Source organism: Aulostomus chinensis, chromosome 20, assembly GCF_037954235.1.
Source record: "Aulostomus chinensis isolate RoL2024-O1b breed Wild chromosome 20, RoL_Achi_v1.0, whole genome shotgun sequence".
Lineage (NCBI taxonomy): Eukaryota > Metazoa > Chordata > Actinopteri > Syngnathiformes > Aulostomidae > Aulostomus > Aulostomus chinensis.
This window is the reverse complement of record NC_141339.1, coordinates 3,444,098-3,453,891: the sequence shown is the minus strand read 5'-3', so window position 1 is coordinate 3,453,891 and position 9,794 is coordinate 3,444,098. Positions and strand designations below refer to the sequence as shown.

Sequence of the window (9,794 nt, the reverse complement as noted above, 5' to 3'; positions counted from 1 at the left end):
ATCTATCAGTTTCAGCTTCCCCAGTACAAACAGAACGCACTGAGAAGTCCGTGCTCCTCTCCTGAAAACCCCAGGTTTCAACTCCTGCTGGGACACTGAAGCATCCACAGGAATATCCGTCATCAGTAATTAAACCAGTCAAGTAAAGTTTCTCTAAACCTCTGCTGATCGTGTCAGCCGCCGGGCGAGACCTCCTCCATGTGATCCGTCTCAGAACACAGCCCCGAGTCTGGTTTGGATCTTTGGACGGCGTCAAAGCCAGCAGGGTTGCACAAGATTTCCGTCCACCCACTCCTTGCTGTTGGCACCGGCTCACTGTTCAACTGTTTATGTAAGAAAACACCCACTTTATCAGGATTTAACACAAAAAAACATGACATTATGAGACATTGTCTGCTCAAATAACTTCTCCTGAGCAGGTGATGCTCATCATAGTTTGTTTGTGTCTTTGTTTTTTCCCGTCTCGTCAGGATTTCACACCAGTGACTGCCTAGACGCAAGAAGGCCAAGGAGGAACACATTCAAGCATCCCAATCATGACGTGATGTGTGAAAGCTGTCCAGGCTACACACACACACACACACACGCACGCACACACACACACAGTGTATCTCTACATCAAGGGCTGTTAAATCCTCCGTTTGTACTCAAGCTACCACAAACGTTCCTGCCCCCTCATACACCTCGTGCTAAGCTAGCCTGATTTCACAGTGAACCAAAACAGAAGACAAAATGCAAAAAAGTCAGAATGTGAATGAAACCAGTGACAGGAATAACGCCGTCAAACGTAGGTCATGAGGAGGCAGGGCGAGGCTGACAGCTTCACAGTTACATGAGCAACTTAGCAAATTATAAAGATTAATAACAACAAAATAAATACCCCCCCCCCCCAAAAAACAAACAAATGTAAATAATACCAAAAATGAGGGACAATACATACAGGCAACCTGTATCCATGGTAACAATGCTTACAGTGGTTGAAAGCTGAAAACAGTCTTGAGGTGTAACACCTATTTTTGAGTAAATGAAAGGAAGAACACACTTTTTAATAAAGATAATTTGTGGCAGGGGAATCTACGATCAGTGCAGTGAACCACCAGGAGGGGGCGCTACAGCGCAGGAAAATCAGAGCAGAATATGTGAAAACAGATAATCCTAATATCACAAATTCAATGACTGGACGGAGATGAAGCCTCCTAATTCTCTGAAAATTAAGACCAAATAAGGTCTTTCCACTTGTGCAGGTGCAACACTGAATCAGGATTGGCTGCCGTGCCTTTAGTGATGTCACAAATCGAGTTAGAGAATACAGGAAGGAAAAGGCATGACTCCATCCACCCATCCATCCATCCATCCATCCACCAATCCACCATCCATTCCTTCGTCCATCCATCCATCCATCCACATCCATCATCCACCCAATCATCCATCCATCCATCCACCATCCATCCATCCAACCATCCATCCATTCCTCCCTACATCCATCCATCCATTCACCATCCATCCATTCCTTCGTCCATCCATCCATCCACCCACCAAACCATCCATCCACCCGCCCATCCATTCATCCATCCATCTATCCAGCCATCCACCATCCATCCACATCCATCCATCCATCCACCCACCCACCCATCCACCTATCTATCCATCCATCCACCCATTCCCCTATCTATCCATCCATCCACCATCCATCCATCCATCCATCCATCCACATCCATCATCCACCCAATCATCCATCCATCCATCCGTACACAATCCACCCATCCATCCATCCATCCACATCCATCATCCACCCATCCCTCCATCCATCCATCCACCATCCATCCATCCAACCATCCATCCATTCCTCCCTACATCCATCCATCCATTCACCATCCATCCATTCCTTCGTCCATCCATCCATCCACCCACCAAACCATCCATCCACCCGCCCATCCATTCATCCATCCATCCACATCCATCCATCCATCCACCATCCATCCACCCACCCACCCATCTATCCATCCATCCACCCATTCCCCTATCTATCCATCCATCCATCTATCCACCCATTTCCAGTAGCTTTAATCCTTTACTGTGATTTTATCTTTGATTGTAAATTCAATCAAGTTTCCATTTAAACCAATTTTCCATTTGTAACATGAATTTTCAAGAATACTTTCTGGCAGCAAATGCTGACAGATGAGTGGAGCGTTCCCAGCAGCAACACGTAGCTCAGAGGAACAGTGAGAGTTACTACACACAGGGGGTTTGGGGGGGCTTTGTGGGAAACCAGGTCAGACTCCCAGTGCATTTTGTATCAGCAAAGAAGGACGGGAACGGCAGCCCCGTCACTGTTGAAGCCCCCCAAGAGTGAAAGCAGACTGAGGAGGAAGGTGAGGAAATGAGTTCGCTACAGGTTTGAACTCCAGGAGACGCAGCAGGAGACACACCGAAGGAGATGGCTCATTTCCTATTCAGAGACATAAATTTAGCTGTTATTGTATTCTTTTTCACACACACACACACACACACACACACACACACACACACACACTGTACACTGTGTTAATTTGAAAAGCAGGAAATTGGAACCACTGATGCATGAGAACACCCCCCCGCACTAAAACATGCACACATACACCCCCTCCCGCCAAACACACACACAAACTCGAACTACTTGGAAGTAATAGGAATTCCTAAATAGATTAGACACACAAGAATGTTTAACCCTCCGTCTCCCACTCCCCCCCCCCCCCCCACACACACACACACAGAAACAGGGCACGTGGAGGCCCACAGCTTCACATGTGACTCAACACGACAGATCAGTGATTTAAGGGGGTTGAGGACAGCCACTCTGCCAATAAATCTAATGAGTGAGATGGTTGAAAGTGTGTGTGTGTGTGTGTGTGTGTGTGTGTGTGTGTGTGTGTGTGTCCTCATCATCCACAGACTGAATGCTGTGTACGAGAGGGGGACAGGCAGGCTCAGCTCCCTCAGATTCCAGAGACCTCAGCAGGATCAACAAGTCTCCTGAAGTGAAAACTACATTCGGCCAAAAACGCAGCAGAGAGGAACACACTGCTCCTTCCGTGCCAGCACCCTGACACACATGTCGGGGACAGCAGCACTCACTTCCAGACACATCGCTCACGTCTGCTGTCACACCCATGTCCCACCTGCCGTGATGGACAAGTGAACACACCATGACATCATCAATTTCAAATTATGTATTTGGCAAAGTGCATTCAAAAGGACTGATTTGAACTGAAGTCTACCTGAATTTGTAAACTGAAACGTGATCATTCAGTTCACATATTTTCAAAAGAATATGAAGTCAATCCACCCGAGTGAAGTTGGACAGTCTTTAACTCAAAGGAATTTCCTGTGTAATTAAACTTTCCTTTGACTTCCTCTATGAAATCCAGAGTCACAGGAAAGGCTACGTTAGATTGACTTTACTCAACAGTAAACATAGTTTTAATTAATACTTTCATTCCTGGGGATGTTTCCTTATCCTTCAATTAGCTGTTGCTCATTTTCCCAGTCCTGAATTTCAGCTGGACCAGTGACAGGTGTGGGTCGACACCGAGCGGTCCAGTCACACTGCTGGTGAGTGTCCCAGTTTCCAACTGGCTGATTCCTTCAAGAGGAATCCGTGCAAAGTGATGCACGCGGCAAAGCTCCAGAATGACCTGCAGAACCAGGCAGGGACCTGCAAGCTGAAAACAACAGACCAGTTGTAGTCCTGTTATGCCAAAGAACTTCAGAACCTCGCAAAGCTGCTCGTGCAGTCGTCGGTTCTGCGCTGGCATAAAACGCATCTCCTCCAAACGTTCCGTGGCTAATTGCTGTTTTTATTTGCTTAAAATCTTTTTCTTCAAAGCTCAGATTTCTGTCTGAGTGTGTGCGCCGCCTGTCAGACAGATTTCCACTCCCATGCTTTCATTACTCCAGCAAGCGGCATGAAAACAATTCCTCCCCGTGTTATTGAAGGTCTGTGTTGACTTTTGTGTTCCTGTTGGTGTGTCGAACAAAAGATGTGCAGAGAGCCAGAAACTGCTTTATATGCGCACTAGAGCCTGTAGAGGATGGGAAATGTAGAACCCTTCAAGTGGAAGCAACCCGACAAAAAAGCTGAAGATGAAAAATGTCAGAAGCCTCCGTGTGTGTGTGTGTGTGTGTGTGTGTGTGGAGAGAGAGAGACAAAGAGTGAGTGAGACTGGTACTTGCAACCCCCTTAATGCAAGTCCAGGGTGTTTGTTCTTGTTTCTTGGGTCACAGAAGGTTCAGAATATTTCTGTCAGCCAGCCAAGATGGCCTCCTCAGACAGCACATCTCAGAGAAGTAGACAGAAAAGAGTGTGCGTGTGTGTGTGTGTGTGTGTGGGGGGGGGGTTCCTGTCTATCCCTCCATCGCTGCATTAGCAGCAGTGCTCCTGGTGGGACTGGGAACAGTGGAGAGGAAAGCTGAGGGGAAGCGCTGGTGTTATTGGGCTTTGCAAGGAGGCACAGGGGAGGTGGAGGGAACACAATGAGGTGGATGTTCCTTGAAATAAATCTGTTAGCCTTTTCCAAACACTGGACAAAACCTGGGTTCTACAACACACAAAAAGTGCTGAAAACTTTGTGGCCTACTGTGTTAGCTTACAACTGCTCGTGAGTGAAGAGGAAATAATTCTCCCTGGGGACTGCGGGGAAAGTGCTGGGGTTCAGTGACATCACACATGGTTTCCAGTTTTATGGAGGAGTGGGGTAAAAACAACAGCACTGGTATGTAGCTATCGTTAGCTCCACTGCTGAGTGCTCAGCCTCTGGGCAGCAGAAGCGCCCCACATCTGGAGCGGCGCCAGCTGTTCTTAATAAAACCTTTTCTTTCCAGCGTCACATTCACGCCCATCCCCTCGTCTGGACCCCGCCACTGGTAGCCATGGCATCAGGAACCCCCTCTTGTAGAAACAACTCCCCAAGCTCTCTGCATCCTCTGCGTGTCTGCATTGCCATGTCTGTTGTTGCGGTCGCCACGGCAACTACCAGCCCAGTTGGGCCATGGTAATGATGAGCAAGGGCATTCAAAAACAAAGGCAAGGGATGAAAATAAAGTAAAAGCAGGGTGATAAAAATCTGAAGAAAACATGCTCCCCGTATAGAGAGGGCGTGGCTGGAAAAGTACTGACTAGTTGATGGGAGAAAGAGACGCCCAAAGGAGCTGGAGCAGCCAAAAAATGCAAAAAAAAAAAAAAAAAAGGTTGAGTTCGTCTGTTCCAGTTGCAATGTGACTGGTGACTCGGTGGAGCCGATCCTGCTGCCCGTGGTGACCGGTTCTCCACCAACAACACAACAACCGTTCAACCCGATCACATTACCAGGATGCTGCTCTAGAGCTTTACTGTTACTTCCTGTCTGCCACCTCTTGAAACGACACTGTTGTGTTTCATGGTGCGTCGGCACAGGTCAGTTCTGGTAGAAAAAACAATCAAACACAAACACCCACAGACTTGGGGTTCTCACCAGAGACGCCCACTGGCTTCCTGCGGTTCTTTTTCTGCAGCACCACAATATCATTTGATCTGTTGTGTGTGAGAAGGCCCTGCAAATCGGGTGGTGATTATATTCTGTTACCAGGACCAGCTGCAGGGCAACAGCATAGAGCAGGGGTGTCAAACTGGTCCAGTAAAGGGCCGTGTGGCTGCAGATTTTCATTCCAACCAAGCAAAAGCAACATCTGATCCAACCAATGAGCTGTGTGGACACAGCTTGATTGATTTAAGTAGATTCAGGTGTTGCTTTTCCTCGGTTGGAATGAAAACCTGCAGCCACACGGCCCTTTACTGGACCAGTTTGACACCTGTGGCATAGAGGATGGGAGAGGAACAATACGGAGGCTTAACTTGTGCCAACAAATCAGTTATTTTCTTTTGCCCTCAATTCAACTAATTCATGGCGCTAAGCTTTAACTGAAAAACTCGACAGGATCAAATTGTGGGACCAAATTGTTCTTTGTGGCATTTAAATAATTTTTTTCTCTTCATGCCAAAATGATTTTTGTCTTTCTGGCCACTCCAGGGATCCGTAGATCCCAGGATCTCCTGAGACATGAAAACTGAAGGTTAAACATTGTGTACATTTGCTTGGATATGGTATTTACCTCTGAAGTATTCAGTATTTCATTATACCAAGGTTTAGGGATGTAATATTATGTGAAAGGTCACTGATTAATAATAACACTAATAACAATAACAACAACAACAATAATAATAATAGTGATCATAATAATAGTGATAATAACAATAATAATAGTGATAATAATAACAATTATTATCGTGATCATAATAATAATAATAATAATAATAGTGATCATCATAATCATAATAACAATATCAACAGTGATAATAATAGTGATCATCATCTGATAATAATAGTGATGATAATAATAACAATTATTATAGTGATAATAATAATAGTGATCATCATCATCATAATAACAATATCAACAGTGATAATAATAGTGATAATAATAATAATAATAATAGTGATCATCATAATCATAATAACAATATCAACAGTGATAATAATAGTGATAATAATAATAATAATAATAGTGATCATCATCATAATAACAATATCAACAGTGATAATAATAGTGATAATAATAATAATAATAATAGTGATCATCATCATAATAATAACAATATCAACAGTGATAATAATAGTGATAATAATAATAATAATAATAATAGTGATCATCATCATAATAATAACAATATCAACAGTGATAATAATAGTGATAATAATAATAATAATAATGATAGTGATCATCATCATCATAATAACAATATCAACAGTGATAATAATAGTGATAATAATAATAATAATAATGATAGTGATCATCATCATAATAACAATATCAACAGTGATAATAATAGTGATAATAATAATAATAATAATAATAATAATAATAATAATAATAATAATAATAGTGATAATAATAATAATAATAATAATAATAATAATAATAGTGATAATACCCGTCCCGGTCTCACGTAGGGTCCATCTTTTAGCTGGGGCAGGAAGAGTGCAGCTGCCAGCACCACAAGACGGAGAGGAGCAGAGGTGGTGTTTTCCTCTGAACAGTGTGGCCGCCGCTAACGCTCATCATCGCTGCTCCGTTCTCCTGCTGATCCCTACGTTACTGCGACTTTGCCGAGGTTGGCCAGCAGATTGACAGCAGCTGTGGCAAAACAAATCACCACTGATTGATTGCTTGATTGATTGACTGATTGATTGATTGACTGATAACTCTGGTGACAAAGTGGATGTAATCAGCTCATTGTGACCACGTAGGTGCGACTTAAGAAGATTCAAGTGCCTCTTCAGGCACTAAAGAAGCTGTTAGATGTTTTGTGTCGTCATATTCTTCTAATGACATCATCACGTCTCACATTTTGTGTGTGCTCACATAAAATATGCACGAGAATGTCAGCATTAGAGAATTTATAAATTTGTTTGTGGAACGCGACAAAGTCTTCATGTTGTTGGTGCAGGTTTGACAAAAGGCATAAATTACACATCAAAATCCTAAAATGACGTCCCGCCCACATGGCACATGGAGCTGTAGGCTCCGTTATCGTGGAGCGCAGGTTTTCTCTACGCGTGTTCTGAGTGCTGGAGTAAGACTGGTTGAAGACGTCTGATCAGATGTAAGTGGCGTCTTTCGGTACGTTCTCGCTATCACACAGACACATGACGGGACGCTCACCTCCCTCGGTGACCTGATTCATCATCTTTCTGGCATTGCTGCCGCCTGAACATCACGCTGGAAAGAATGCATCTCGCTTTCCTTTTTTTGACCCCCACTGACCCCCCAAGTAACTTGCTGTGAGGATATAGTGTTTCAGCCGGTGAGACACCTCCATAAATATTCACTGTGTAAATCATGTCCTGTTCTGAAGCCCGTGAGGGGTGAAGGTAGAGCTGCAGCATCAATGGCAGGAAACGGCCCCTCAGGGCCCCTGAGCGATGTGTTAAACGTTCAGGTTAAACAAGCAGAGTGAATTGTAACGTCTTTTATCTCTGTTTTCATTCCTGATCGACAGGAACCACGATGAAGCAGCACAGAACGATTCCAAAACACAAGACCCGAGCCAAGAGGGTCGTAACGTTCTACTGCATTCATCTGCCAAGATCGTTCTCATGACAAATGAATCTGTGTATCTGTTACTGTGCACAGTTCGGCTGCACACAGCAAATAATAATTCACTGTGAAAAAAATGGTTAAAATACAGGGTTAAAAGCAGACGTGTGTCCGTTGTTGGGTTTAAATTATGGAATATAAATAGTAATCAATGTAGGAATGTGCCATTGGCTTTTGGTTTTCAAAAATCAATTGAAAAAAGCCATGTTTTAAAAACATGTTAGTGCTATTTTAAATACGTTTTGTTGTGAATATTTGTGTTTTTATGAAAATTAATATATGTGTCAAGCTAAAGCTGATAATGTTATGGGATGTCTCACGCAGATTGTAGCTTCAGATCAGAGTGAAGGCTGATTTGGTTCACACTTAATGAAGTTAAACCAGTTCTAATTTGTACCTTCTACACTCGAAATACACCAAACGCAGTGTAGAACAGGTCATCTATGTGTTTGCATGCTCGTGTGTGTGTGTGTGTGTGTGTGCGTGCGCGTGTGTGTGCGTGCGTGCAAGGCCAGGAGCAAATTAACCTTGTTTCTTCCTTTGATCCTCACTCAGGACATGGAAACGCCTTCCCCTTCCTCAGCTCTCGCACACTCACACACTCACACACTCCCGTCTGTCCCCTGGCAGGTCTTGAAACCGCTCGTGGAACTGTAGGTTTAAGGTTGGGTAAACACTGCATTCATTACCAGCCTCGACCACATCGTGGTGCCAGTGTAGAAGTACTTTATCAGGTCCAAAAACGGAGGAGGAAACACGCTTAAGCAGTACATACAAAGGTTTGACAGCCAGCATTAATCTGTTCAGTGCTTAACGCTCCATTAGGGACAATTTGAAAATTAAATCTCACACTGTCGGTTCATTTTTATACATCCAGCAGTTGCGTGTCAGTCAGGAAGTCCCTGACACGCACAGGCACGGGCACTCGTATCCACGACATCTCGCTGCCTCCGTGAATCAGCATTGAGTCTGGAACGTTGCTGTTTAGGTGAATCACAGTTGTTTAATTCAACCCAGTGACAGTTTGTTTTTTTTTTTAGCTCATTTCAACCAAAGTTTGAACTAATAAAATTTTAAGTAAGAAAAAAAAGAGTGTCACAGCTAGCTGCTGCCGCTGCTAGCATGCTACTCTAACTCACCCAGCAGCCCGCAGCAGGCCGACCAGTGAGCTGACTACCTCACCACGAGTGTCGACTGTTGATAGAGCGCCGCGGGCCTCCCGCTCCCCTTCTCACCTGCTCCTCCCAGGTCACTGGTGGCTGCACACCGCCCTGCTACATCACCTTTTTCAGGGAGAAAAAAACTAGATCTCTGACGCTAACTGGGTTGGAGACAAAATGACTGGAAACGCAAAACAAAAAGACATCCAAGGAAAGACCAGACTGAACGATGTTGTTTTGACAGGGCTGAAAATTAGGGTTAGATTGTATATGAAAGGGCGGCACAGTGGAGCAGGGGTCAGGACGGTCGCCTCTCAGCAAGAAGGTTCCAGGTTGGAGCCCCGGCTGCAGCACGGGGTCTTTCTGTGTGAGTCTCCATGCTCTCCCTGTTCCTGCTGGGTTCTCTCTGGTACTCCAGCTTCCTCCACAGTCCAAAGACATCAAGAGGGACCAGGTTAA

At 44.4% G+C, this 9,794-nt stretch overlaps 1 long non-coding RNA gene across 1 annotated transcript; it reads right to left on the bottom strand.

The window, feature by feature from the left end:
- Nucleotides 1-222: 222 nt before the first annotated feature.
- LOC147242242 (uncharacterized) lies at nt 223-8,787 on the bottom strand. Its single transcript, XR_015110740.1, has 3 exons — nt 8,703-8,787; nt 7,010-7,212; nt 223-323 (listed from the first exon to the last, which is right to left on the bottom strand). It is a non-coding gene; the product is annotated as an uncharacterized LOC147242242 (long non-coding RNA).
- Nucleotides 8,788-9,794: the final 1,007 nt, after the last annotated feature.